Here is a 26,054-nt window from a genome sequence, read left to right as displayed (position 1 = left end):
AAGGTAGGGAGTATCTGGATGAAGCTGAGAAAGGAAAAACTATCTTCAAGATAATTACAAAAAAATAATTAAATCTCTGGCTAAAATTTATTCATAGAAGAATTCTACTGTACTTTCAGAGAAGATCTGCCATCAAATTTTCTTATACTCTTCAAAAATAGGAACACAAGGAGTATTTAAATTGATATAGCTGAAGTTTGTTTACAGAGATTTACATAATCACATATCATCTTTCTGTTTAATGTTTACTTAGGAATAATCAAGTTCACATTGGAGAAAGATGCCAGTTCCAATTAAACTAAATGAATATCCATACTGCGGTGATAAACATGCTTTTACTTGACATGATTTATTGAAGGCAACACACATCTATTCTGCAGTATTCCTGCCACATATACATATTCTCAAATATTTTACAAGGAATAAAAACAGAAGCTAAAGAATCTCAAAACCTGAAAGGTACTATTTCTCAAGGACACCAATGCCATCAAGGACAAAGATTGATTCAGATTAAACAATATAAAGACATATAGCTTCTGTAAAGTTATTTCCAAAGAATGGAAAAAGAAAGAAAAAAACAACTATTGACATGGAAATATATACAATGTATATGACATGCTTCTAAACTAGTGATGATGCAGTTGATACTCTTAATTTTTTTTCATTTTATTGAAAATAGATTTCCCACATACTAAGTATTATTTTACCTCCCTCTGCTCTTTCCAGTTCTTCTCCACATCCCTTCCCATATAGAAATCACCCTTTCTGTCTCTCATTAGAAAACAAACATGCTTCTGAGGGATAATAATATGATATAATATGATAACTCAAAAATAACATATCAGAGTAAGAAAGGTTTTTAAATTTTAAGCCAGGCTTGAGGGAACATACACACACTTTTATAATGTAGATGAAAGAAAATATTGGGAAATTTGAACATCATACCTGCAACTAATGTATAGTTCAGAAAATAAAATGACATGTATAAACAGAAATACGATGTGAGGGGACAGAGGAGAAGAGGAAAGGAAGTGGTGGGTGAGAGGAATGCAGAATAAGACTAGGTAAAGAGTAGATGGCTCTAAAATTTTATCAATATTAAAGAGAAAGAAAAGACTTATTTCTATAGTATGTACTCAAGGAATTTATGAGGAAGTTCAACATTTGGAATCAGTGGTTTCTACATCTAAAAGACTATTCAATTGTATACGATTTTGACCACTTAACATTTAAATTAGGCTGAAGTTTAAAAGTACTATTTCACCTATTAGAATGACTATTATTTAAATGTTTTGAAGCACAGTAAGCATGAATCAATGAAAATTAGCACTGTCATTACACCACAGCTCTGGCTTAGACCAGAAAGCATCTAAGAACAATTTCACAATGTTGACAGAAACCACAGAAGATGATATAATATTATCATACTTAGAAAAGTATTATTTAAGTAGGAATTCAAACATATTTTCATAGTTATATAAGTATAGACAACATCATCAACAGCATCACATGGAGGAGCAAGGCATAGTTTCATAAACTTAAACTACTAGTTTGGAAATACTTCCATGATATATGAAATACGAAATTTTGAAGCATTAATATGAATACCATACAACCACAAACTCCACATACAATTATATATCAACACAAGAAAGTTACTGACAACCATATACATCATGAGCAGTGAACTCATCATTGCTGTGGAATGGGCATAGCAAGCTAAGAATGAATGGCCACAGAATGTTTTAATCATTGCTGATGGCCCTATGTCAACGTACTAAAACATCTAAACTTTACAAATTGTTAAAAGATATTTTAAGGGTTAAGTATCAAAAGGTTTAAATACTTATTTCAATGACAAATGCAAGTATATATTTGGATATGTATAGCAGTGCTTCTCAACCTCACCTCATCTCTTTTTGTTGCTACATCGTAACTGCAATTTGGCTACTGTTATGAATTTTCATATAAATATCTGTATGAGAATAGTCTGAGGTGACCCCGGTAAAAGGCTTGTTGAACCCCAAAGGGGTCACAGCCCACCGGTTGAGAAGCACTGATGTCAAGAATTTGGAAACTAGTACAAGCAAAGACATGCTTTGTGTATCTTATATTTTAAAACCTAACAAAGATCCACTGGATGAAAATGGAAATATACAGCACATGAAGGGTTCAAAAAATCATCTTGCTAGAGTCCAAACCTGGCCCAAAAATCTGCACACTGCAACAATTTACTGGCATACAGTTTAACAATTGGCCCTCGGTGCTTTTGTACCTCAAGAACAGACTCCTGGTTGTAACAACATGATCTGGAGCCTTACAGATAAAATGCTTTGTGACCCCTAACACAAACTGACAGTTTCTTGTATTGTCTTGTGTTCTATGCACTGTCATTGTATCTGATTAGAATCTAGATCAATCCAAACTCAGAAAATGCTAAGAGATCAACTGAAATACATTAACTTTGCTATTAAAAGAGGAACTCCATGGCATATAAATTTAAATGTGTATTAATAAAGAACACAGGTAATACCTTAAATTTCAGAGGAAATGGCATAATAATATAATAATCAAGGATACAAGAATTGTACTATAAATTTATGAGATTTTTAAAAAAATCCATTAAGTCTTCTGTTCTCTGCTGCATTCTATACCACCTGGTTTCCACAGAGCCAACTGGAGTTGCTGGCCTTGGGTGGAAATCACCTTTTTTTTCCCTGAGCCACCTTACTGTCCATATTAAACAATGTATTGGTAAACCACACAAAAGAAAGGAATTAGTAAATAATCTTAAAATATATAGGGCTTGAGTGATCATGGCTCACCTCTAACCCTAGCTTCAGGAAATGCAACTTTCATTTCTGACTCTACAGAAATCTACTGACATGAACATACTCCCCTAATGACATACACACGCAGATGCTTTAAAAACAACTAGCAATTGTAGTTACTCTGGAAAATTAGTCAAACCGTTTCAGGAAAGCAGGCAGTAATTACCTAATGAGGAGTATGGTCTAGAAACCGACAACTCATATTTACAATAAGTCATACTTTATATTGATTTCACTTAGTTTAAGCAGGAACAAGTGAAAAATCAACACATTGTGTAACAAACTCAAATCTCTTTAATACAGTATGTTTTTGCTCTCACCTGAAAGGACATAGGTGATACCAATAAAATGATGATGTCACACATTCTACAAGACAGAGTCCCTATGGCTCCCTTTACCAACTCAAGGACAACATTTCTCTACAGAAGTCTGCAGTTGGGGTACTGAAGAAAAAGCAAGCCACAGACTCATACTTATGCCCGAGACATAGGCCAGCAATGTCAGCAAAACAGCAACCAGAACATCAACTCTAGAGAACACCAGTGTGAAAGACAATCTTCTTTGGGGCCTGCCTAAAATCTGAGTTTCTCAGTTAAAGGAAAAGGAAACCATATCCCAGATAATAACAAAACTGTCATACCAGGAAACTTAGTCAGAAAACCTTGTTATCATCCAATTATCATAAAATATCTGTGTCCATCAAGTGTACTACCCACACATAAAAGTCTCTTCCATTTAAAAAGTAAAATATGAATAAGAGACTAGGTAACATTCAATATCAGATCACAGGATATACTAAAAGCAGAAGTAATGAATGTTCCATTCAATTACTTGCCAAAAGCAGGTCATTATTATTCCATTGAAGTCTTCTGTACAAGTTGTAAGATGAGACGCATAGAGTAAGACTCCAGAAACAACAAATAAAAGCAACTGTAATTGGGAAGTCTTGTAGATAAAAACTTTTCAGAAGGTATATTTTGTGTGTTTGTCAAGATGGCCACCACCTGGAAGAGTATAGAAACATAGATTAAATGTGGAAAAACAACCTGTTGTCTCTTTTCCTATATATAGAAATAATGCTCAAGATTTTTACAAGAACTCTATAAAAACAACTTCTAGTTCTGAAGGCAATGAAATATATTCTATAAAAATAATTATCATTTTCTTCTTTAATTTCTTATTGTAAATAGTTTGCTGTTTAATCACATTAATTTGCGGACCTAACATTTCCTATATTACTTTTTAGTTAGCAGCTAATGGGTTAAAATACACACAATACTGAAAATAATAGTTCATGGAAATACTTTCCAAAATCAAAATCCAAATATCAGGGAGTTCACAGCACATTATATATTTCTCATACCTCAGAATGCATAGAGCAATCCCTGTCTCTGAGAAAAACAAAACAAATATCTATTGAGAAAGAATTCCTAAAAGTTTTATGTGTAACTTCTTCTGATACTTAAAGTACAGTGGCTCCCACGGTTAAGTACTGAGCTGAACTCAAGAAAGACAGTAACAGAGAGGGAAGACTGATGACCAAAGTGATTAAGACTGAGCTGGTTTAACCCCCAGAAACAGCTGACCTGACAAAGGTTAACTCTTGAATCCCAGGCATTAGCCTGGGAATCCAGCATGGGACTGATCAAGATGCCCTGAATGTGGGTGTCAGTGAGGGGGCCTAGGGAATCTATTGAGCCTTGGGCAGCAGATCAGTACCCATCCCAAGTATACACATGGACTTTGGACTCCCATCCAACAATGTGAGGTGCACTCTCACCCTGAACTCTTGGGGGAGGGACTAGGCCCTGCCCTATATGAAATGACAGACTATGGACACCCCCATGGACCCTCCCTGTGGAAATGAGGGGATAATGGGGGGTTGGGGAAGGGCACGGGAGGAGGGGAGGGAAAGGGAGAGGGACCTGGAACTGACTTGTGAAGCAACCTTTTTTCTAATCTAAATTTATACTGAAAAATAAATAAAAAAATAAAGTACAGTGGCTTGAATAAAAATGCCTGCCAGCTGCCATGATAGTCCTGGTCTTACCCTCTGAAGCAGTAAGACCATAGTGAACAGTATCTTTTAAAAGTCTCCTCATGCATGGTGTTTTGTCATAGCAATTAAAAAGTAACTAAGTCAGGCCATGGTGACAATTTATTCCCAGCACTTGGGAGGCAGAGGCAGGTGGTTCTCTGTGAGTTTGAGGCCAACCTGATCTACAGAGTGAGTTCCAGAACAGCCAGGGCTACACAGAGAAACCCTGTAACAAAAAACAAAACAAGCAAGCAAGAAACAAATAACAAGTAATGAAGACCAACATTGGTACTAGGAGTAAGGTATTGCTATGCTAGGCCTAACTACACTGTTTTTGTTGTTGTTTTGTTTTGTTTTGAGGGACGTAAGAACACGGTAAAAATTTGAGACTTTGTACATGAAAAGAGTTTGATGATGAAAAAAGGCTTACCATGCCATCCTAAGAGATACTTGGAAGATGATAATGCAGAAGGCAATGTGGACTATCAAAAAGGTTTCATAGGGGAATAATATCAGCAACTGGACTAAAGACAATTTTGTCATATTTTGACAACAAATTTCTTACTTTTTCCTTCTTCCTAACAATCTGTCTGATGCTACATTGAAAAATACTAGATTTATTTTTTTGGCAGATGTCAATGTAGCCTAACAGTGATTCTGTCACTTGCTTATTAGTAATTGCAATTTTGCCAGTCTACAATGAAAAATAGCAAGCAGGAAAAAATAAATCTACACTTTGAAAAGAAAAAGAGCACCAGAAAATTCCATGATTGAACTAAGTATTGTACTAAAAAGTTGAGAAGAAAACTTAAGGGAATGGGATAAAGGGTGTGATGCCCTCAAGGAAAGATTCTACATTCAACTTGTGAAAGAAAAAGGCATAAGGAATGTTCTGTACCCAAGGAGCAACAAATCAAAATTTATGCAAATATAATTCAATGAAGAGGTCAGGTTCTACCTCAAGAAAGCAGATGAGCTGGAGTGCAGGTCATGTGATTCTGGCTTTAGAGTTGTGTAGGATACAAGAGGAAATAGGTCATGAGATCTTTCTCTCTACTTACAAGAGCTGCTGAGAACAGGCTTATGGGCATAGAGTGCCCGTGTGGAGGTCTTGTGAGGTCATTGCATGAAGATGACCCCAGGATGTTGGAGGTGCTAGAGCCAGGGGATGTCCATCAAGAGGGCCTTTAGAAAGGGAGTACAACTAGTCCATGAGAAAGAAGTGTGTTGTAGTCAACGAAGCTGAAGGGAGAAAGCAACTGTGTGCTTGCCCTTGACATCAAATATGGAATTAAATGATTTGGAGTTTTCTCTGCTGGGTTTCAGCTTTACTTTGATACAGTATTTCTTCCCTATTCCTCCATTCCTGTCATTCTGGAAAGATGACATACATTCTGTATAATTGCTTTTAGGAAGTATATAATTTGATTTTTTAAATTTTTGTTTCACAGGCCTTATATTTAAGAGAATGTCCTGGGTTTCATATGAGACTTTGAACGTTTAACCTGTGTTAAGACTGTCAAAGAATATGGGGAGTTTCAAAATTTGTCTATATTTTGAATTATGATACAACCAGAAACTTATGTGAGCCAGGGACTGGAATGCAGGGTTTTGAAGGAACATGTATATCCCCATAGGGTCATATGTTTGAATTCTTGGTCCCTGTAAATTAACCAGGCAAGAATAAGATCATTACTACTAATTTTGAGACAAATTTATAGCAATATTTATTAAACACTGGCCAGAATAATAGACACTGGCCAGTTCCTTAGCCAGGACTTCCAGAACATGACAGTAAATTATCTTACAAAGGCAAAAACTGAAAGGCTACTACAGACACAAGTACATGAAACTTTTATACTTTTACACTACTTATTTTATGAACCTAAGGACTGCATCCAGCATCTCATTCATAGAAGATAAACTCTCTACTATATATCTATGAAACAAGCAAACAAGCAAAAACATATTTAAGGACTAGAGATATCTCAGAGGGCAAAAGACTTGCTAGTCTTCCAGAGGACCCAAGTTGCGTTCCTTGGACACAACTGAAGCTCCAGTAGGAACCAATATACTCTTCTCTACTCCTGAGGCACCTAAATCTTTGTCACATTCTCACACAAACACACATTCAAATAAATGAAAATAGAATAAATAAACCTTAAAATATTTTGATTCCTTTATAACTAAACTCTGCAAATAAACTAAAATGTATAAGTAAGTGTCTAAAATGTTTTAAGAAAGCCCCTCCGCCCCTTTTAAAAACAATCAGGAACATGAGGCAAATGAGAAAAAGACCTAAAGGCCCAAAGTAATGTGGGAAACTAAAGGTATAATGGAGGAATTTACAAGGACTAATGAGACATTCCTTGCTTCAACTACATACCATAAATACATCCACATACATGCTGATTAATATGTCTGTCTCACTTGTCAGCTTAGAGTCTGCAACTGTATTATGATTGCCCTATTCTGGGACAATCATGAAACTTGAACAATCATGACGAAAATAACCATCTTTTAAGAACCAATATTTCAGCCAGGCGGTGGTGGTGCACGCCTTTAATCCCAGCACTCAGAGGCAGGCGGATCTCTGTGAGTTCGAGGCTGGGCTAGACTGATAGCCTCCAAAACAATACAGAGAAGCCCTGTCTCGAAAAACCACAAAAAAAGAACCAATATTTCTGTCATTAAAATGGGAAAATGTGAAGTTGGGCAATGGTGACACGCATCTTTAGTTCCAGCATTTGGGAGGCAGAAGCAGGGAGACCTCTGTGAGTTCAAGGCCAGTCTGCTCTACAGAGTGAGTTCTAGGACAAACTCAAAGCTACACAGGGAAACTATTTCTTGCAAAACCAAAAAAAAGGGAAAATGTGACATAATATGCAAATTGCTTCAGTTCACTTAAAGAGGTGATTGCTGTGCTTCTTGCACTCTTGGCTATATCTAATGAGCAAGAAGAAATATTTACTGAGAAGAAACTTAATCCAATATTAGAGACACATTCAGTGATATTCATGAGTAATTGTATAGCTAGTTGTACCAGATAATTATTTTTGAAAAAAATGTAACTGTATACATGCATGAGCTCACCAAGCTTGATACATGTATATGAGATATTAAGGTTAACAATATCAATAATAATGATTTCAATGCATATAATGTCACCAGACATTTTAATAGTGAGATAATTACATTTTATTTATTGTTAGTTTTCATTGCAATTTACTCTGTATTACCCAGAAAAACAAGTCACCATGATAGCAATTTATCTATCAATTATATGACCTCACCTGTACTCTCTGGAAATAATAAGCCATGTAATTTTATACTGCAATAAAAGCAATAAGAAATGTTACTTTCTATGTGACATTCAGCACAAGTGACTAACACAAAAACAGGACTCCTAAAAATCATTTCAAAATGTCAAAAACAAAAATAAATTTAGTCACAGGACAAAAAAAACCTATCATTGAGGAGAAAACCTATTAAACAGCAGATTAATATCTAGAGTTCCACAAATACCTAAAGTTAGAATACTAACTAACCAAAAATCATTCAGTCAGACAAACATAAAGAGCAGTTCCGAGGAGCCTGAGAGATCCACGGAGGCTCTGAATGTAGAAGCGCCTAGGGTGGTGGCAGGGGAGTCTGCAGAGCCGGCAGTATCACCAGAACAACTTTAAAAACAGGTAGATCTCATGGGAAGATACTTTTTTTAAAAAATTGGACTGATGAAAATGGAAGGAAAGATGGTAGATGGTAGCCATGTGTGCGGTGGAGATCTGTATAACATCAGACAAGCATCTCAGGATGTGGGAGCCATATGGGAGCTTGGACACAGCCATGAGCACGGCCCTGTAGGTGAACTGCAGCATGGAGCCTGCGCTGTTCACCCTACCTTGAAGAGGGGATGCCCACTGGCTGCAATTTCACAAGTCAATCTGTTGAGCCTTGAGGCCGCTGGCACCAAGAGCATGGAAGTATCTGGCACGTGGAGCTCTCAGTAATGTGACTCCTGGATGCCCTTGCCTAGCTGCAATATCACGCTTAATCTGGAAAAGAGCAGGATATCCAAGAAGCTTCTAGTCAATGATCCAACATTTATGGTGCTACAGAAACCAGAGACCTTAAATCAGACCAATGACTCTTTGCAATAAAACTGTTAGATCAAAAAAAAAAAATAATGTGTGACACGCTGCAATTTCAATAGCACTTTGACAAACGTATATGTGATGAAGTGGGAATAGTGGAGGACTGGAGAGGTTGCTGCATGGGGAAGAGAGAGACCATAGAGATTTGATGATGGTGAAAGTGTTGGTGAAGGCTTCAGTGGACAGTGAGCATGTCATTCCCAAATAGGACCAGTAGGGTGGCTTGCAGCATCATGGAGCTCTGCCAAGGATGTGCTAATACCTGTTGTTGCCCAGGGTCATGTTAATGCCCATGCCCTGTGTTGCCACCAAAGCCCATATCGGTGATCCATACTGTCAGAGGGCCATGTTTGTGTTCCTGTCCCTTGCTGCTATAGGAGACAGTGTTGATGTCCTTTGCCAGTGCTGCTGTTAGGGCCTTAATGATGTCTATGGTCTGTGCCGCTGCCTGAGGCTGTATTGATATCTCTCACCCTGGTACCACTGGAACTGATGTTGATGTCCGTGTTACCTATTGGCACCAAAGTCTATTTCGGTATCTATGGTCTGTGGTGCTGCCTAAGGCCATGTTGATGTTCATATTATGTTTTATCACCAGAGGACAAATGTTAAGTCCATGACCTGGGGTAATTCCTGAGGCCATGTTGATATCTGTGGTCCATGCAGCTGCCCTAGATCATATTGATGTCCATGGCCTGAGATGCCAGCAGAGGCCTTGTTGATGTCCATGCTCCGTGTTGCCACCAAAGGTCTTATATATTTCTGTAATCTATGCTGCCACCTGAAGTCATGTTGATGTCCATGGCCTGTGGTGCTGCCTGGAGCCATGGGAGTTTGACAATGCTCCAGTAAGTATATATACAACCAATAGACTTAGTAAAGTTTTTCCTTCTGTTTTAGGGTAAGGTCACAATGTTGAACCTGGGAGTGTCATTAAAGTGCATTATGTGCAATTCCTAGAAAATCAATAAAAATATGTTTGAAAAAAATCGCCTAATAAAAATAGCCCATACTATTTGAAATATACAGTATTTGAAACCAGCCTAGATGTTTAACAGATAAATGAAAAATGTGGCAATATGCACAATAGCATTTTATTTTGTTATAATGTAAAATCAAATGACATTCTTAAAAATATGGAATGAGCTGAAGTTCAGAATGTTCCCCAAAAATAAGAAAGACTTTTGAAGATATATATTACAAACAATAATATTTTACTTCACACACACACACAGAGATGATGCATACACACAACAAAAATTGGCAAAAGGATGGGAGGCTAGTTATCAATGAAACAGATACAGATGCATGGAAATAGAACTGACATCCTTTAGTGTGGAGTAAGGAGACCATCAAGAGAAGAATGAGAAATTATCACAATATCACATGTTACATATTACAGTAACCTCTCAAAATACTCTCCTGGGTGCACCCACCCCTTACACATCCTGTGACCATATTTGATTGGTGAAGAGTGAGGATAACAATGCAAACTTCAAGCAGAGAAACATATGTGAGGGAGAAAACATAAGAAGAAAGCCTCACAATATATTGATGTAAGAAGTGTAAAAACAGAAAAGGAAAAAACAGGTGAGAAGTAAATTTGGAACGGGAAAATATACTTTAAATAAAACCAACTAACATATGGACAATCTCTTCTGATAACAATAAATGGAACCTAGAGAAAAATAACTTGCAAGTAAACTGTTATCGCAAAATTAAAGTTTTCTTTTGAGAACAAGAATCCTATTTTGATTTAACATATCAAATCTTAACGCTAAGGAGACAATAAGGGAGGATTCTGTTTAATGATGAATAAGCAGTATGCAAAAACCTGGCTAACAACTTAATTTTCAAAACTTTCAGTAGCACCCTCTAAACCAATAAAAAACTTTTGTACTTCTTTTCTAAAAAAATACAGTGAACAAGTGGTAAAAGATGAAAATAGATAGCTTGCATACCTATAGAACATTTTGGACAAACAATATCAGTCTAACAATTTACTTCTATAACAAAAACAGAAAGATAATGATACCCACACATTCAATAATCAGCATTCATTTCTCCATACCACTTGATAACTATCCATATAAACGGGGAAGGCAGTGTTTGTTCTTATTAGCATGTAATAATTATATACAATGGGGTTCATGAATTTTCATAAATATATATACTATACACAATAGTTGCTGGGGAGGTGGAAATTAGCATAACTTTATGGATAATGAAATTTGACAAAATAACAAATTGCAAAGGGAACATATTTATTAAGCCTCCCCAATCCCAAGCTCAAGGGACAAACACTGTAGAGGAAATGTACAATGCAGATTTTACATTTATATAAGATGCAGAAGGTTATCTTATGAACATGACATGGCCACTGACCTCATGAAAATAAGTAGTTATGAATACCAACCCAAGTCAACATAGAACACAGTCAACATGACAATATTACTGAGGGAGAGGCTCAAGAAAATTAAAATCTAACTAATGAACTACTAGCAATTGATAGTTGCTTGGAAATTTTTTTTTCTTTGGAGGTTTGCTCCTGCTAAGTTGTTTAGGCTCAAGTACATGGTCCCATACCCATGTACAAGCAGATGGTCCTAATTGAACTCAGTAAGTTTTTTAATTGTAAGAAAGACTTAATAATTGCAAGCACTGGTTCTTTGAGTGAATAACCAAGATTTACAAACCCTTTGTTCAACCAAGAATAACACAAGTAATAAAATCAACAATGAGTGTGAAACATGGCAATAGACACCAAAGAGATACAGAATATAAAAAAAACTGTATGTGATTAAGTTGGAAAATTTGAAAGAAATGTGTGAATTTACTGATTCATCCAAACTATCAAGGTTAAAATATGTGAGTACTTACAATCTGAACATTGTTTCGGAATTTTGGAGTACTACAATGAGTTTGGGACTGAGTGTGTGTGTGTGTATACATATACATAAATACATACGTACATACATACATGCACGCATGCATGCACATATATACATAGAGAGATAATTTGTTGTCTGGGATTTCTTAATATACAACCTAAGTCAAAATACCCATAACACATTTAAGAGAAAAAAGAACAAATATTCCAAATTTTATTTGGACACACCAAAGATATCCAGTAGGCAAAGAAACCCTGAGCAAAAAATACCACAGGAGAGATTTCTATTCCATATTCCAAGATATTATAGAGCTTCGATATAGTAAATCTAAAATAATAAATAGTATGGCATCAGCACAAAAACCAACATGTATACTAAGGAAATCAAATAAAAGACTCAAGTTGTATGTTGGTGGCACAAGCTTTAATCCCAGCAATCGGTAGGCAGAAGCAGGCAGATCTCTGTGATTGAGGCCAGCCTGGTCTACAGAGCGAGTTCCAGGACAACTTCCAAAGCAATAGAGAGAAACCCTTTCTCAAAACAAGACTCAAAAATATGAAATTATAACTGCAGCCAGCTGCATTTGACAAAAAGTAAACAAAGCATACATTGGAGGAACAATAGAGCCTGGGAAACTATTGAGAAGGAATTGATTAGGAGAGACTCGGTGCTCACTGTGTGTCTAGCAGCAGGATAATTTACAGATTATACAGAGAATTTAAAGAATGAAGGAAACAAAATTCTAATTAAAAAAGAGATAGGGATATAAAGAGATCATTCACAAGAAATAGGTATGCATATTTTAAAAAACCTTTTAGATGGTCTTATTCCATCTGAATAGCCAAGGTCAACAAACAACTACCAAAAAGTGCTAGTGTGGTAGTGGAGAAAATATACTCCTGTCAGGAATGCAAATTGATGGAGGCTGTCTGGAAATCAGCATTGAGAAACTTAATAATGGTGGAGCAAACTGATGTCATAATACAAATGGTCCTAACAGATAAACATTCCACTCCAATAAAAAGAAAAATATCTTCTTCCTAGCAATTCATGGAACCTCCTTTAAAATTAACCACAGTGACACTAAACAAGTCTCAAAAGATTCAAGAAAATTAAAATAAAACCCTGTATCTTATCTGAACACCAGTGATCAACAACAACAGAAAGCTTACAAACTCATGGAAATTTAACAACTCACTACTCAATGAATTGAATGCAAACAATCTTCCAAGGTACCCAAACTGACACAGTGATTGCATTTCAGAGAGGCAAGTTCATTGCACTAAGTGACTAAACAACAGCAGTGTCTCATATTAGTAATTTAATGGCACACTTGAATTCTCTTAGAACAGTGGATCTCCACCTTCCTGATGATATGGTCCTTTAATACAGTTCCTCTTGATGTGGTGATCCACAAGTGTAAGATTATGTAGTTGCTATACATAACAGTAATTTTCCCTGTAATGGATCATAATGTAATTCCTAATATACAGATGATCTGTGAAAGGGTCATTTATCCCTCAAAGGCATCACAATCAACAGGATAAGAACCACTGTTCTAGAACAAAAAGAAATAACAAAGGAGTAGCTAGTAAGAAAAAACAAAAATAAAAAGACTCAATGAAACAAAGATTTAGTTCTTTGAGAAAAATCAGTTAAGACTGAAAAATCCTAGTTCAAATTAAGTAAATGTTGGTTAAGAATATTCAAATTAATAATATTTAAAAGGGATGGTAAGACACAACGATACCAAGGAAATCTAAAGAACCAAGAACATACTTTTAAAAAACATGTAACCTAGAAAACTGAAAAAAAATTAAAAATGTGTAATTTTCTCAAAACATATTACTAATATTAAATCATCATATAAACAATTTAAACAGACCTATATAGCCTAGTGAAATAGAAGCAAATATTAAGTCTTTCAACCATAAACAAGGCCACTGTTTTAGCATATAATTTTATAAGAATTTCAAAACTGAGTTAACCCCTATACTCATCAAACCATTCTATAAACCAGAAACACAAGGTACACTGCATAGTTCTTAATTCAAGGCCAGTTACTTGGTAGCAGTATACTCAGCAGGCTTCCTATATACAAGTTGCAAATGGACTGAGAAAGAATCCAGGGAAACAATTCCATTCTCAGCAGCCTTAATAAATGTGTATCTTGAGATAACTCCAATCAGGCAAGTGAAAAAAATGTATAAAGAAGATAAGATTCAAAGTTCTCCTACATTCGTGAATCAGGATTAATACACATGGTTGTTTAACCAAAACAATGCCTACACAATTCATTAAACATGGAGGGGTGGAGCCTTCATAGACTTTACACTTACATTCTAACATCTTTAGTACATGAAGGCACTCTTCATGCTACAAAGAGAAAAGACAACACCAGCCCAAGCCACAAAACGTTGGATTAACCATGGTAATATGCCTGTAAGATAGTCTAATGCAATGGTAGCACAAAGCTTATGGGAGTAACTAATATATTTGACATAAAATCCATTCTAAAGGTGGGACCCATATATGACACTGCTTTGGTGACCAAAAAAACTGAGAATAGATAGCCCATAGATGTAAGGGAGATCTACTAGTACTTTCCTAATATATATATAATGTATATTGTAATATAAATATCAATAGAAGACACCTAATAACATTCTGCTATGCATACATCTTAGTACCACCCAGCACAATATCAAGGAAGCTTCTCTCTCTAACAGATGAGAACAAATACAGAAGCCCACAGACAGGCAATATATAGAGTGAGACCATGGAATGCAAAGTCATAAATATGAATTCTCCATCAAATTCCCCCCCTAGGGAATCACTGAACTCTGCAGTAAAGCACTAAGATCCATAAGTGATGCAGGACACAAAGAAAACAAGGCTTCTAAACAAGAACTACCACAGACTGTGACATTATGGACAGGTATGCAAGAGTCTGCATCAGGTATGAGTGGACACAAGCCTCTATTACTAACCCAAGAAATAATCATACAAGCAAAGCACTATTAGAAGGGCCCATTGACCATCAGCAGATCCATAGGGGGTATCTTCAAAACTTTTGTTTCATATTTGGCAGTTTTGTCTTACTTTGTTACAAGTTCTCTAAAAGAAAGCTATCACGTATACACACAAAAAAGAAATTGCTCAATAATTAAAAACAACTAGCTACCTTTCTTAGTGCTGGAGTAGTCTTACAAAGCTATGAACAAGCCAAGCTACAAATTAAGACTGCTAGGTACAATGAATCCCATGGTACAACTGCAGTATGACTGTCAAGGTTGAAAATCACTATGTTTTATTTCATGTCACAGAAAAATATCTTTGTATCATGAGTATAGCAGTCATTACTAGAAAATGTGCTTTGAATACATGGCACCAATATCACCACGTTCAGAAAACGTAAAGGGAGGAAGGAACTTTAATTACTTGATTATGGAAAGCACTGAGAAACGTTGCTTGGGGGACAGCATGGCTGATATTCCAGTGAATTCACAGCAGCAGGAACTAACTGCACAGGATTTGTATAATACAGGGCAAATCAATGTTCCAATATTTGTGGGCTGTGTTTCATATAACATTATATTCCATATACTAAAAGCAATTAACAGTTGCTGAAGAGAGGAATGTATTATTCCTGAGTAGCTTTGCTCAAGTAAAAACACTGCTGTATGTAAATATGAATTCAGCTTCCCAGAGACAAGCTGCAGTTATAGGCAACTGAGACTGAGCAATTAAACACTGAGAATAGTTATGTATATGTATTATTTTGGGGAGATGCAGAGGTAGGAGGAGTCCAACATGAACTACACCTCAATGAGGTTCAAGTTATCCTGGGCCACAATGACAGTTTAATGAGCATGTTTGAAAAACAAGTAATTCAAAATATTAAAAGAAATGTTAAATATGTAGAAAATTATTTAGTATGTAACTTTACCTATGACATTCTAACAGTACGTCATACTTGCATATATTCTTGAAGTACTTCACAATTCATTTTTTTCTGTGATCAAATAATAGTAATTTTACCATTTTCAAAATTAATGGAGACTATTGGGAAAGTATGTGAAATTGAATTTCATATACCATAAGGATTATGGAATAGATGTTACAAGCCATTATATAAATGAATTTTATGGAATGTATAGGTATGAAAACATGTAGTTACAAAGAGAAGACATACCTTGAGGTTGGATAGGAAGACTCAATTTTAATGAAATCTATTCTCTCCTACTTAATCTATTAAATGTTGTGCAAACGAAATTAAAAGTGCATTTTGTCCAACTTGAGAAATAATTGCAAGCATCAACTCTGAGGGAAAATTTGACTACATACAGGGAATATTCTGAAAAAGAAGAAAAAGGAGGCTGACTTAAATAGAACAGGTAAGACAGAACAAATCATCAGTAAATAACAAGTTAGTAGAATAGAAAGTAACAGGCCTGCAGAAAATTATGTGACAGTTTGACAATGCAAGTGAAAGTAAATAATTTTATTTAATATTCTACAACATTAATAATTAGGAGCAAAATGGAAAAATATCTGATTAAAAATTATGGGGAAAACATATAAGTATGAAATGGAAATAAACATGCTTGGAAAAGGAACAAAACAAGACACGACGACACATAAGAGAATGATTGTATTCCAATGAATAATTTATGTACAACCTAACACTAAAACAAATTAATACAAACACATAGTTTTTCATTTGACATACATGGTGACTTAAACATTAATTACAAATGAGCTTTAAGATACTAAGCATGGAAACACAAACAGAATCAATAAAATTGAGTAGCATGAAGATTTAATATTAAATATTAAATAAATAGTATCTTACAATATCATATTAAATTATATTATCAGTAACTACAATAAAATCTCTGCAGTTTAAATAAATGATAGATCTATTAATTCTTAGGGCATTTGCTCAAAATTTAATTTGATATACTTTGACATGGTACTTCAAAGCAATAGAAATTATTTGAATCTCTATGTAAGATTCATATTTCTATACAAACATACAAAATGTACCTAAACTCATGAAAGAAACAATTACAAATTTGTATGAAATATGTTCCATAAAGTACTAGAGAGCTCCATAAACTTTGGTTAACACTACATGTTAAATTTAGGAGTTACTTCATTTGAAGCCTCATACAATACTGTGAGTGTGGAAGGTGAGTGAGTTCAAACTTCAGGCTGTGCTACATAGTTAAACCATTTGAAAAGCGTTCTGGGAAATCTTCTTTAAAAATTTATAATCAGTTATAATTTCAATTCAGCCTCAATATTATCATGAAATAACTGCCATGAGAAACACTTCATACTTAAGAAAACACTGTGATGAAGCCAGTGTCACTTCCATCATATTATTTTTATCTATGTAGTTTTGTCCTTGTTTCTTGAGTTAGTCCAACAGCAGCAATGAAAATGTCTTAAAAATATTGTCTTCTAAGATCCACCAGTCTCCATCGATTTAGTTCAATTTTCATGATCGGAAAGACTGTTCACACCACACTTGAGACATTTTCTTTCAGTTATTGTCTGTTTTGGTGATCAACTGAAAGCACAATGGAAGAAATTCAGAGCAATTAGTATTACCAAAGTAGAGTATTTTTTATTTTCATATAAAAGAGTATTATCCATTCACAATGTTCATACACAGGTAATCCCATTAGTATTGTGGTGTGCTTTTAATTTGTGTTTATCAGTTTTCTGTTCTCCTAAATTTAAGAGCCACTGCATATATTCCTTATCCTTTGTGATAAGAGAACACAATCACTTTCAAGTAAGCATATGTTGTATCTTGACTATTTTTCCCATTCTCCCTATCATGATTAATCCCCCGATGTCACATATAATGTTAACACCAGCAGCAGCTCCTGGTGTCATGCTCTCCCAATGATTATGGAATATCCATTGAACTATGAACACAAATGCAAACTTCAGGGATTTGTGTCAAGCATGTATTTAAATGTTTATTTTATTCTTTTATCTAAAGGACCTTTTTTGATGTGTATTTGTATGATGTTTGTGAGTTACTAGGCATGGGTTCTAAGAACTAAACTAATGGCAATTGGGAAAGCAGTACTCAGTTTCGATTGCTGAGTCATTTAATTAGACCTTTTGTTCAAGTGTTTTTTTCCTAAGTCACAGGTCACATAACTAATATGGAATATGTAAGCCAATTAACTAAAGGCAATACCTTTTGTACAGTATTAAATCATTCTTTTACTAATATAATCTAAAATGATTGTTTCAGGAGAATGGGAGATTTTCAACAGTACTTTCCAGACATGAACAAAACACTGATTTTATTCCTATTAACTGCATATGGGCACACACTTCTATTCTCAATAGGAAACATGGAGGCATCAGTAGTTCATGGCCATCCTCAGCTACATAGGGATTTTGAGGTGATCTGGGATACCTCAGGTTACCCTTCAAAATTTATAAAATAAAATAATCAAGACTGCAGTTGCAGTGTACTTGGCTTAGTATATGGGAGGGCCAGCCAGGATTCACAGCAATCACTGGAAAATGATTGAAGTTGGAAAATTCAAGTATTTGAAAACAATGTGAGAAATAGTATTATGTTGCCCTTCTTACCTATAGCTTGCAAGTAAACACTTTTGTTATGTCAATTTTCTTAGACTCCGTAAGTTAATATCAAGGTAGACTTAGTAAGTCTGACATCAGGACCACCTGAAAAATAAAGTAGTCAAAACAATCATGTTGTTAATGAAACAAGTATTAGGAGCATTATTCTGCTTTTGGATTGGGGGGTGGGAACATATTTAATGGCAAATTATTTCTATCCATTCCCTCAGAGTCAGAGGCATCAAATTCTTCCATCGACAAGTAATATGTGGCTGTAATTACAGTTCATGTCCTTAACTAGCCTTAACTTCAGCATCTTATTTTTAATTCATGTGTAAACACTGTTTCTGTTTCAATGCTGTCAGTATTTAAAGCTCTTCCCAGTAATTTTTTAGGATCTATACATCCCTGGATGCCTACTTGAGATTCATAAAGAAAATCAAACATGTGCAAGGAAGGAATAATCTATTCTTACATATAAATGAATTGGGATGGCTTGAAAGGTTATTTAGTAGTTCAGCTTCTATGTCAGCATGGTCAAAATGTGAGTTATAATCTGAGGGCAAACATGTAATGGGAAAACTTGCAATGTATTTCAAATGTGACAAACCAAAACTTTTATCTAATATAGCATTCTATACCCATGATGATAAATTATCAAAGGTTACCCTTCAAATCATTTTTAGTTACTAAGTCTTACTCATAGGATTATAACTCAAAATACTCACATTAAATTTCATCTTCTCCTTTTGATCATTGGCTAATGCAAAATTATTTGCTGACTCATAAAATCCCAGAGTTCTAAAATTCTTCACAAAAATGTTCACAAAACATTCATAACTATGTTATGAGTAGAAAGTTGGATATGGAAACCCAGCACTCCTGTGATGCTGGCAATCAAAGGTATTGGAAAAAATGGTTGTTTTCTTCTTGTTTAGCTGTTTATTTACAAAGGTCCGTATAAAATACAAACGCAGATAGATGTGGTCTTACTCCTTTCTCTTTAGGAGTGTCAAAGCTTTAACATTCTTTCTGAACATGTTTTTTGTTTCCATAAATTGTTCTTTTATTCTAGTTGTTCTCATGTAGCAATTCCCGAGAATGTATATATTGTTTATTTAAATAACTTGAAAACTCTTCAAACATTACTGCAAAATAATACATATTGTAATGCAAAATAATCAGTATTCACTTCAGTTGAAGGACTAAAATATAGATCCGTGAAAGAAAATCATTCTTTTCTTCAATTAAATTACAACAAACCATACTTCTCTAGGAAAGGGATTCCAAGTGTTAAATTATATTCATCTTAAGCTAAAATCCTTATGGTTTACAAAACAATCTAATTGAAAATTTCAGAATTATAAATCATAAAGTCTTAGTAGCCAACTCTAAAATTTGAATGATTACATATTCTTATAATTTCTGGGGTTTTTTTGGTCATGCTATCTTCTGACACATGGTCTTATGACTCCACTCTGACCTCAAACTTGTTATATAGCTGAGAATAATCTTGGCAGGTAAGTGTTCCTCATCAAGACCAACTTTACATGATGTCGTATGTTGCCTTTAATGTAATCCAGGCTACTTATTCTTGTAATACATTTGTGAGAACACTAGATGTCTACCTTCCTAGACGAGAAATATATAAAAATTGAACAAGTATAAATACATAAACAAATTTAGAAAAGTTACAGCTATTCATTATCACAAAAACGTGTCTAACAATTACATGGAGATAGCAGAATCATTTAAATTAAAAATTACATATTAATTGTATAATTTGCAAAGTTTAATACAGATGTAAAAAACAATTATTGATTCATGAAAAGAATATTATGTTATCCATATATAATATCATAAGATGACCATTATATAATTCCATATATAAATAAACAAATGTGCCTAGGTTAAAGAGTAAAGATACATTGTTTTTAGCAATTCTCTCATTAATTTAAAAATTTCAATTCTTTTTGACTGTTAATTTTTCTTCATAAAGATAAAAATTATCTATTTTTGGGGGGCGTTACTCATGACAGGGTTTCTCTGTATTGCTTTGGAGGTTGTCCTGGAACTCGCTCTGTAGAGCAGGCTGGCCTCACCCTCACAGAGATCTGCCTGTCTCTGCCTCCCAAATGTTGGGATTAAAGGCATGTGCCACATGATCGGCTGTCTTTTTTAAAGTAATTTTTCTCTAAGTAAAAGTAAGACCTAGCTTATTCTTCTCTATGAGAAACTATTCAGAAACAATTTTATACTTAATACACTGGGTAGTAATTGTCTACTGCATTGAAAAAGAATTTGCTAGATTAGTTTAATGTTAGATTACAATGTAATATTTACAGGCTTATATTTTTACTAGGAATGTGCTTCTGAAAAAAAGGATTTTTCAAATTAAGATATGCATCAGTTAATGAAAACATCTTTAATGCTGTCATGAAAAGTAAATATAATGTTATAGTAACTCACAAATGTAGAATTCCTTTCAAATGATGTTTCCTAAAACTGAAAAGAAATGTCTACCTAATGGCCTATCATTACTAAAACCACATTAATTATCTATTAATGTACAATAAGCCTTACTTTTGGTTAATAAAGATTTTTCTTGAGATGAGTAGCCAAAGTTAAAATTGAATATTCTTTTGAAAAATCTCATCACAATACTACCAAATAAACAAGTAATGAGCATCAAAAATTCGACTTTAAAAAAATTTCTCCCAGAAATTTAGTGGTAGTTTACAATGTAGTATTTACAAAATTATACCCTGTTGCACTCTATCCATCTAGAAAAACTAGATGCTAAAATTTTGTATTTGACTATTATTTACAAAGTTGTCTTGAATATTGTCATGCAACCAGGAAACACATACAAAACTGTGTAGTGTTCCAAGAGGTAGTACAAAAATTCATGAAAGTTGACAAAAAGTAGAAAAAAAACAGGTGCATCAGTAGGCTCGTTACTGCACAACATGCCAACTGAATAACCTTGTGATGTTATTTTTTAATGTGCAACTCACATGAAAAAAATGGTTGACTATTCTACTAAGAGAATAGAGTAAATGCATTATACATATATGTTCTCTGGCATTCAAACAATTCGGAAAAACTGTGAGTTCTGTGATCCCCCTTATAAATTATCAGTTTGTCATTAAATATAAAAGATAGTATTTACAACATATTTATAAGCTTATAATTTCCAAGTCTCAATATGTCTAGAATTACTACATGTTGATATAAAAATAGCTCATTACTTTCAAGTTATAATTTTGTCATGTATCAGATGAATAGTTTCTGATATATTTAGATCATTTGAAGAAATAAATCATATCAAAAATCTCAGTGACCAGAAAATAAAATGAAACCAAATCCCTTTTTATAACATACATATTTTACATAAAAGTGACACTTTAATGTTATGTTCATAAATAATTTAGTTGCTAAAGAGACCACTATCTCAACACCATGGTAGAATATTCACTCATTTTACATATATATATTAAAAGAGGCCTTTGTTAACACAATGTTTCAGGTAATTCAACGTTAACTATCAATACAATGAACCCTACATGACGTTAAACATTTTAGCAGCAAAAATAAATTCCCATTCTTATAATCCAAATACATTTAAAATTTGAACTATACCAGTCAATATTTTTCTAAATACATGTGTTAACAGGGTCTCTTTCAATCTGTTAAATTTATAAAATAAAGTAACTACATACAGTTAAACATTATACTGAAAATTAGTACATTATATTTTACCACACAACACTTATCCTAAATTTTGAACTAAAATATAATAAAAAATTTTAACAGAATTCATACACATAGGCATACATATGTAAAGTAGGTCAAATAAACTTCATACAAATTGTATTCAAAACAAGATTGATACTTGTAATATTAAGACTGAATAAATATAAATAACATTTTATATATACATATATAATATATATATACACACACATATATATATATACACAAATACACATGAGTTGGTGTTTCTACAAATGTAAGAATTTCAGACAGTGTACACAGAGGTATTCTCTTATTTCTGCACTATTTAAACACTTTACTCACAATCGCTGATTTAATTACTAAAAACATGACTGATAAATGGAAATATGGAAGGGGTTCAATGACAGAAATGGAGTGTTTGATAAATGTAACTGACTACATTTGTAAATCCAAAGTATGACATATCAATTCTAAGTTAAAAACTAAAATGTTTGCCTTTACAGGGCAGTTCACAATTCACAATGAGCTACAGGAAAAACATTGCTGCTTCATAGTACTTAATAAGCAACATGATGAGTATCTGTGACAACAAATTCAAAGCTTGTATTTTAATAACTACTGTTTTATCTAATTATAGAGAAATTCATGTATAAAACTATATACATATATGTAATATGGGACAATCATACTGATATCAAATACTAAAAATTTAAAAAGAAATTATATATTTTATTCATAACATGTATCAAAACCCATATAAATGATATTATTTATAAATACCCAATACAAATATTTTAAGAAAAATAATTTGATATATACAAATGTAGAATGCCACATGGGTTTGGATTAAAAATGGTATTTGGGGACTTATATGCACAAAGAAACTAAAAATTTACTGATGTTATATTCCATTGACTCATGCTGATTTTTCTGTCCAGTCATATCTTTACTCATGGGGATTTCCGTGATACAAAGAACTCTGTATTAATATATAAAACACATTTGAAAATTGAACAGAAATTTCCCATTAAATTTCAATCCTGTTTGATCTTTTAGGTACACAATGACACATTAGTACAATGTGCTTGTGGGGTGTGGGCTCTATAAGCATACTTTTTAAAATACTAATAAGTTATGACATATATTTATGTTTGGAATCTTTACTTATCTTGAAGGCGAAAATGTTATTTTACATCAGATTCATCTACAAATCACATGAAATACCTTGGGGTCAAGTCATATGAAATGTATCACAGAGGACATTGCTCCCAAATGGTACCCTTGTCTATTAAATTCTGTTTCAAATTGGCATAAAAAAGAATAGATATTTCATGAACAAGCAATGAAAATAATTCTAGTAGTATAATGATTTTCATAAATTAGTAAGTTCCATTACTCTATTATATGTAGATCAATGAAAAAGAATATGCTATCCTAGACAATAGCGGAATGTTTTTCTGAATCCATCATGACAAATTTTCTGTTATGCAGGTCAATATAAGCTTCTGAGAAACATTTAACCATGACTATCATATTAAAAGGATTCCGAATAAAATTCCATAGTGATTATAGTATAATGTAAGTTCTCATTGAAAGGACAGTCACAATAATCCAATAAAAATTATACTCTATAATATAATTCTACTATAATTCCATAGAAATTCTACTATTATTTTCAAATTGCTTTAAAAGCATTTCTTATGTATTTAATCACAAGATTTGTGGTCTTCACATCAAGATATTGATTCATTTCAATAATTGCTGAAATATACTTAAAATAATTCATCTTCCAATTTATATTTAATGTAATTACCATAGCCTGTTGTTTCACATTACTCTTAACTACCCAAAATGGGAACATAAGATTGTCTTGCTTTCTATAATTCTTATGAAGCACAATAGATTTCCCTTGTGATTGCAACAATAATTTGAAAAACTTTAACACATACGAATTGTCAAAAGTGTAGGTATTTTTACTAAATAAAACCACAAATAAAGTGAAGTATTTCCTGATGATTCAGGTTTGAAAGAAAACATAAGTTTGTCAAGAATTACCTTACATTTATTTCTATAGTAAATAAATTATGCCAATGAATTAGTATATTTAAAACCATGTATTACTTTTATAAGTTATCATCTCTTGAAAATTTAGAGATGTTTTACAATTGTAGAAGCAGATAAATCTACTTTTTGTATATAAACAGATATGCAAAAATTCAAAGTACTCCACAGTAAGAAAACACTACATTAGTAACTGATACACAAAAAGAAAAGCTCAAGGACACTCATATTCAAAAGAAAAAAAAACCAACTGGTATAGAGATAATCATCCAAACTTTGTCAAAACAATTAACTGTCCCAAAACAGGAATAATCACCCAGACTCTGCCAAAAGAACTATCTGTCCCAAAGAAGAAATAACCACCCAGACTCTGTCAAAACAACTGTCCCAAAGCAGGAATAATTTGATCCACCACAAAATAATTACTCACACTCAGATCAGCAGCCACAGAATTAATTTAAGCAACCCTCTCTTTACATCAGAGTAACACACTGTATATTCCACCAATGACTTGTGATGAGAAGACTAACCTCTCGAGTGCATTCTCAGCATTCTGGTAAAATATTAAATTCCTTTCTTACTCAAAAGTCAATGAAAGCCAGTGTGTGTGTGTGTGTGTGTGTGAGTGATGCATGTCTTTAATCCCAGCATTTGGGAGGCAGAAGCAAGCCAATTTCAGTGAGTTTGAAGGCAGCACAGTATACAAAGCAAGATTCAGGACACCCAGGCCTGAATGTTACACGGAGACACCTTGTCTTGAGAAACCAAAAATCAACAAATGCCTTACTAACTTAGCAATATCTCAATGTGCTAAATAAAAAAGCTGTCTGAATGATTAGGAACATGTTCAAGAAACTATCACAAAGGGAAGAACTTGGTGCCTAGAAGATACACTTTAACTTCCGAGGTCTTTCTGGAGTTTCTTATGAAATGGAAAGGAAGGTGAAAGCTACTATGTGATGGGAATATAGAGGCACTTTAATAAAGGAAAATTAATAGGAATAAAACAAATTTTACTATATTGGAAAAATCTACAGCTCCAGTCTCCTTGAAAAAAATTGATCATGTTCCAATAACTTAAGTTTAAAATTTTTGTTACCTAAGTCATTAAATGGACACTTTGGCTAGACTTCAGAGTCATCATTTTGAGCTTTATTTCATCATGCTCAGTAATCACAGCTCATCATAAATCCAGCCAAGGTCCTTGACAAGGTAATTACTAAATAAAACCATGTAAAAATGGAATGTGCTATGTAGTTCTTTCATACTGATGATGTAGGAAAGACAGTTAACAAAGAAACTCAAGCTGTAGATTATGGTTCACTGACAGAGAAACTGCTTCATGTGACAAGATTCTGAGTTAAATTATCAGCACTGAAAACAATGTGAAGTGTGCAGGCCAAGTGTGTGGTTAGTTACCTAGTGAGACCTACAGTGATCCTGAGTTCAAAACTCAATATCCATTCATTAATTCTGTCAGAAAAACATACACAGACAGTTGCTTTATTAAAGGACAAGATCCTATGATGAGAATCAGTGAGAAGATTTATATACTAAAAAATTTAGAGACACTTTGAAGTAAAAAAGAAGGGAGTCCTGAAATTTGAATAGAGATCACTGAAGAATTTGGAGCCCATGTTCACACACACACTCAGACTCTTAGTGAATAAAAATTAATAAATAAAGGAATCTGCTAGATAGAATGGGTAATGCAATCCTGTAA

At 33.8% G+C, this 26,054-nt stretch overlaps 1 long non-coding RNA gene and 1 other non-coding gene across 3 annotated transcripts; both read right to left on the bottom strand.

The window, feature by feature from the left end:
* Window positions 1-330: 330 nt before the first annotated feature.
* LOC106022590 lies at window positions 331-20,596 on the bottom strand. Of its 2 annotated transcripts, XR_005871981.1 has the most exons (6): window positions 19,261-20,596; window positions 18,542-18,637; window positions 17,260-17,492; window positions 16,110-16,271; window positions 8,771-8,924; window positions 331-3,835 (listed from the first exon to the last, which is right to left on the bottom strand). It is a non-coding gene; the product is annotated as an uncharacterized LOC106022590 (long non-coding RNA). The 2 variants fall into 2 exon arrangements; XR_001197540.3 differs by lacking the exon at window positions 8,771-8,924.
* A 4,861-nt stretch (window positions 20,597-25,457) lies between these two features.
* On the bottom strand, window positions 25,458-25,524 carry LOC121134996. The gene has a single exon (XR_005872189.1). It is a non-coding gene; the product is annotated as a small nucleolar RNA SNORD64 (small nucleolar RNA).
* Between the last annotated feature and the right edge of the window lie 530 nt (window positions 25,525-26,054).

The sequence above is a fragment of the Mesocricetus auratus genome, unplaced genomic scaffold (genome assembly GCF_017639785.1).
Source record: "Mesocricetus auratus isolate SY011 unplaced genomic scaffold, BCM_Maur_2.0 Super-Scaffold_100030, whole genome shotgun sequence".
In the NCBI taxonomy this organism is placed as follows: Eukaryota; Metazoa; Chordata; class Mammalia; order Rodentia; family Cricetidae; genus Mesocricetus; species Mesocricetus auratus.
Note: the sequence above shows the minus strand (reverse complement) of the source record. Positions and strands in the feature narration are given on the sequence as shown.